Here is a 6,302-nt window from a genome sequence, read left to right as displayed (position 1 = left end):
CAATCCTCGGAGACTGCGTTAAGTGCGGTCCTCACCATTAATTTCTCATCCAGCGTGGCCCCTATGGAAGTTAGCTAGTCATGGATCTCGTTCAATCGACTGAGGAAGACATCTATTTTCTCTCCCTTCTGCATATGGTATACCCTTAGCTAATTCTCTAGGAGAATCTTCCTCTGCACGAAAGCATGTTGGTACAATGTCTTCAAAGTGTCCCATATCTACTTTTGCCGTTTCCTTCTCGGCAATATGTGGTACCACATGATCCTTGACCCCATCAAGGATGATGTAATTTGCCTTAGCCATTTCCTCCTCGTACCTATCATATGCTACTGGGTCAACTGGGATAGCCACCGTTCTCAAGGCGAAGCCCTTGATGTGATGTCTGTCTAGAATGGACAAGATCCTGGCCTTCCAGACCACATAGTTGGACGCTTTGTCCAGCATGTCCTAATCTCTCAGCCCATTCACAAACATCTCATTGCTCTTCTATGATGACTCCTCCGAGTCTCTCTTCCTTCTTGGAAGTTCTCTATTGGACTCCCTCTGAGTCCCGATTTCCCTCCTAGAAATCCTTGGCTAGAAATCTGCCTGAGAAACAACTCCCTCCACCTTGGTGTTTCCCTGTTAGGTACTGTTCTGACCACAATACCCCACCAGCTTCGCTCTACAAACTACCCACAGCCTCCTATGCCCCAGAAACTAAAGGATTGAGCCTCTTGGCTCTGCGCAATCTTGACACCGGCAAAACAACTCCCTTAGCCAATTGCGTCATCCCTCATGGTCTCTGTGTGGCTCTGTGTGAGCTTGTTTCTACCTTTCTCAGCCTCTGTGCTGCCCCTCTCTGGCCCAGACTGATGACACAATCCCTCTGCGTCACTCCTTCCTCTGTCACTTTCTGCAAGGATCAACTCTGTCACTCGGGAGAGCTGAATCTGTTGCAAATGGTTTTCTAAGCTGATGCCTTCAGTTTTACTTTGATATGCAACCATGCTCTGATACCATGTTGAATTTTTTAAGTCTATCCGTTAGAAAATTAATCTGTATTCTGTTGGTTATTTCTTTTACTTGTTTAAATTCGAACAAGTTATTTAATACATTTAAATATCGAAATAAACACAATACAATCACAACATCTATAGATCATCAACTGAAAGAAAACAAGAACACAAGTGACACTGTTATTTTTGGACAAATGTTCCCAGAAAAACCCAATGTAGGAAAATTGGTGCAACTATTCAGAGGGTTATATTATTATGCAGCCTATCTGAGTACAACTGGGTGCCTAATCGACCCACCCGACAGAGAAAAATACATGACAACAATACCTCTATATCCGGAAACAAGTATTCAGAAAACCTGTCCCATGAAACCCTCTCCGACACAACTGAAGCTCAACGCTAGCCCTTCTGGCCTCTGCGTCATCCTCCTGTTGACCTGCGTCAGCCCCAGGACGCTCTGCTTCAACCCTCTGAGGCACTGTGCAACCTCTAGGAGCCTCTGCATGATGTAGGAGCATTCTTCAAAGCTTATAAGATCCATGAGTCTTATTTCACATTTACTAAAGGGAGTGGGTTCTCTTAATCATTTTATTTATTTTCCTAATTTTAGTGGAGTTTGAGGAAATTTTAAATTATAAATTTAAATTGTGGAGAATATGTCGTGAATGAAGAGATTTTAGAGACAGTTGATTAATCCTAGGAAGAGTGAGGATTTGAGGGATTTAAAAGCTTCATTTAGGATTTTGTTTGAGAAAAGAGTGGAGCTGAAGAAATACTTTTGGAGAAAGTGAGAGATTGCTGGATCTGAACTAAATTGGTTCATGAATCCATATTTGTATGAATTGTGATCTTTTGAATAATTAGAAAGGAGAGAGCTAGAGGTTAGAGAGTAGAGGTGTGTGTGAGAGGGATATGATGAAGGCCATTTGATTGCATATCAGGCCTATGAATTGTGTAAATTTCTTGTGTGATTATAAATTAAAATTTGGCAAAGTTTGTCAAGAAAGCCTGTATGTGTATTTATGTAGATTTCCGAATTATTGAAGAACTTGATCTTAAAATTTGGTGATATGAATTTGAAACTACTTGAAATTTGTTTGCAAGGTATTCAATTCAGAATTAAACATGTTTAAAAGATTTCCATGTCTTGCAGAAAGAAAACACATGAAATTTTCAGCTGTTCATGACCAATTCAAGCATAGCATAGTTATTTCCTTTTACTGTTTAACACATTAAAATGAATTTGTTCTGCAAAATAAATCAACCACATATGCAAAAGCAGTTCACCCCCCTCCAGGGCTACGTCTGCTGGGTCCAAAGCTCCCAAGCGGCTTGTCCTTGTTTTTATTAAATGCTCAAATTGAAAATACATTTGAATAGAAGCATCTACAGGTGAAATAGATGGAAAAAAATGGATTCAGAACACTTGAATCCTTCAGGATTGACTATTGGATCACCTCCAATGGATACTTGCAACCCTATACAGTCTTCACATAACTGGGCCCTGGTGGCTCCTAGAACTTTCACGGCTCTGAAACCTCTGCAAATGACCTCAGATAGCTATAAGACCTACACCAATGTCTTCAGAAGGTCGAAAATACCCAAAATAAAAAAAAAATTCGTCCAAAACCGACTTTCCTAGCCAAATTTATGGCCATTTAATGTTTCTCCAGTTTGCCCCTCGAAAAACTCCAGCTAACTTTAGTTAACTCCAGATAGCTCCGCCAATTATGGCGGGTCTGCAAAATTTGGCGCTCCTGCCAAAATTCCGCCAACTTAACTGCAGTTACATTTAATTTTTGGTGGTTGCCTCGGATTTCGTGCCCTGCGGAATATTCTTTTTTTATTTTTATTTTGAAAAATTAAAATTTCTAATGTTATGGACAAATTCTTCTTTTTGCCATAACTTCCTCATACGGTGATCGTTTTCGAACCATTTGCGGCGTCAGAATCGGGAAGACGATCACTTTCCAGTCATTCAACTTTGAACTAGTTCTAAGCACTTTAAATTTTGAGCATTTTACGACACTTAGGACATGAGCACCTGATCACGCCTCCCCATTGGGAAGCTTTTGGACCCCAAAAGCCTTCAACTACCTGTTAAAGAGGTGAGGGTACAACTCCCTCACTCTGTCCATCTCCATCTACTTTGCCTTGTTTGGTTTGCTACCTTTTAAACCAACCCGAACATAATCTACACTGCCCCTTTTGAAGTGCGTGTCCTTCTGTCAAGGATTGTATCTTCTTTCAGCTCATCTAAGAATTCTAGTGAGAAATCTTCTATAGATGGCAGCTGAACATCATTTTCATGATCAGCAATCAAAGGAGGTTCATACAAACGTAAGTTCTCCACATTGACAACAGAATACATTTGCATGTAGGAAGGAAAATCTAATTGAAAAGCATTATTTCCAACCTTTTGAGGATTTTGAATGGAACATAATGAATAGGCTTCAACTTTTTACCTTCTCCTTGCATCCTTTCCTTACTAATGTACAGCCATACCTCATCTCCTTCTTGAAACTTGTGATCGACTCTATGCTTGTCATGTCTTTCCTTGTACTTGCCTTGACTCTTCTCAAGCTGTTCTTGAATTTGCTGATGTATTTGTTGAATTCTTTCAATGAATGAACGAGCTTTGTCAATGTCACTATGTCCCTCAATGGCGACATCTTTCTCAAGAATGAAATCAAGAGGTGATTTTGGCAAGTAACCAAAACAAGCTTCAAACGGTGAGGTGTTTGTGGAAGAGTGCTTGGCACGATTGTAAGCATGCTGTATGTAGTGTAAAGGTTCATCCCAAAGCTTGGGATGCTTGCTGCAATAACCTATCAAGAGGTGCACAATGGTTCTGTTCACAACTTCGGTTTGTCTATCTGTTTGCGGATGGAAAGCAGTACTTTTCTTCAACTTTGTGTCCATCATCTCCCATAGGTTGGACCAAAAATCCCCACAAATTTGGAATCCCTGTCACTAATAATGGAAGTAGGCAAACCAAAGTGAATCTATACATGATGAAAAAATAATTCAGCAGTTTGTTCAGCAGTTATAGTTTTCTTACAAGGCATAAGTATACACATTTTGCTGAAACGATCAACTACTACATATAAATAATCATGCTGCTTTGAGATTTTGGCAAACCTCCTACAAAATCCATAGAGATGCTCTCCCATGGTCTAGAAGGTACCGACAAAGGAGTATACAAACCAAGCTTCCTATTGCTAGGCTTGCTTGTAGCACATAATGAACAACCTCTTATGAACCTTGAAACCGAATCTACCATGCGAGGCCAATAGCAATACCTCTGTAGATATGAAACTGTTTTTCTCACACCAAAATGGCCAGCAATAAGAGAAGAATGAGCTTCTCTTATGACATTTATCCTCTCCCCCTGTGGTATACACAACTTGCCCAAATGAAACAACAAATTGTTATGCGTGTGATAGTCATTTTCCTCTACATGATTTCTTTACTCAAGTTAGCATACACATTTTAAAGTCATCATCAGATGCATATTGTTCTATGTAACTATCATGTACAATGGAATCATTCTTAAGTAAAGTAACAAGAACAATAATAGGCCTTGAAAGCATATCAACAACCTTATTCAAAGTACCTTTCTTATACCTTATTACCGAATGGAACTGTTGCAAGAAGCCCATCCATCTGAAGTGTCGTGACTGTTGTAACTTGCTTTGTGATTGCAAGTACTGTAAGGGCTGATGGTCCGTATGTATAACAGTTTCTTTGCCCATCAAGTAGTGTTTCCACTTTTTGACGCTTTGTACCAACACATACAACTCCTTATCATATGTAGGATAATTTACAACAGCACCATTAAAAGTTTCAGAATGAAAAGCAATAGGCTTACCATGCTGTAGAAGAACTGCACCCATAGCATAATCACTAGCATCAATTTGTATCTCAAATGGCTGTCTCAAATCCAGTAATGCAAGGACTGGAGCTGAACTAATCTTCTCTTTCCAAGATTCGAAAGCTTTTTGCTGTTTGCCTCCCCATTGGAAAGCATGCTTCACACTTGTCACTGCATGCATAGGAGCTACTATAGAAGAGAAGTTAGAGATAAACTTCCTCCAATATTGAGCTGCACCCAAAAAAATTCTTACCTCTGTTATGGATTTGGGAGTAGGCCACTTCACAATAGCCTCAATCTTAGCAGGATCAATTCTCAAAGCACCTCCTCCTACTATGTGTCCCAAATAAACCAAAGAAGTCTTTCCGAATTCACACTTTGACATTTTAAGAAATAACTAATTCTTCTTCAAAACATCAAGTACTTTTCTAACATGCATGACATGATCTTCTCTAGACTTGCTGAAAATTAAGATGTCATCTAAGTAGATAATAACGAAATCATCAAGAAAAGGACGCAATACATCATCCATTACCCGCATGAAAGTTGCAGGTGCATTGCACAAACCAAATGACATCACAAGCCACTCAAAGAGTCCTTGTTTGGTTTTAAAGGCTGTCTTCCAAATGTCACTTTCTTCAATTCTTACTTGATGATATCCACTGCGCAAGTCTAGCTTAGTGAAATATCGAGCATCTTTCAGCTGGTCTAACAAATCATCTATCCTTGGGAGTGGGTAACGATTCTTTACCGTTATCTTGTTCAAGGCCCTGAAATCAACACACATACGCCAAGTGCCATCTTTCTTTGGAATCAATACAGATGGTGACCCACATGGCGAAGTACTTGGCCTTATGAAACCCTTGTCCAACAAGTCCTTGATTTGCTTCTTTATTTCAACATTCTCCATAATAGACATGCGGTACATGCCTATGTTTGGAAGAGGAAAATCTGGATGCAAATGGATTTCATGCTGAATCTCCCTCTTAGGAGGCTGTTAACACCCAGGTTGTTCCCTTTGACTCTTGAGAGAATACGGCCGGGGTAACCACTAACCAAGCTTTGGATTACAGGTTCTAGCCTACCTGTAATCAGAGAGGGCTCTCTCTTTTTAGTTTTGACTTTGTTTTTTTTTGAAGATTTTAGGCTAGTTATGAGGTGAGAGTTTTGTTTGAATTTTGGTTGTCGGCTACTGTTCAAAGAAGGGCAAGCAAGTATCAAAGAGAGTTCAATCCATTGGGCATATGGAGTCCAGAAATGAATAGCATTTGATATCTGTGATAAAGAGAGGTTCACTGCAGGGCCAGATGGGTATTCATGACACAAACTTTGATTTTTTAGACAAGTAAGAGTATAAATCACACCAGAAAAAGGCAGTTAAGAGTTCTTTCACAGTGTAACAGGGAATAACGGACAAATCCTAATCAGCA

The sequence above is a fragment of the Pinus tabuliformis genome, chromosome 3_2 (assembly GCF_031772625.1).
Source record: "Pinus tabuliformis cultivar Carrire ecotype Pingquan chromosome 3_2, CPIR1, whole genome shotgun sequence".
Taxonomy (NCBI): Eukaryota; Viridiplantae; Streptophyta; class Pinopsida; order Pinales; family Pinaceae; genus Pinus; species Pinus tabuliformis.
This window is presented reverse-complemented; position numbering follows the sequence as displayed.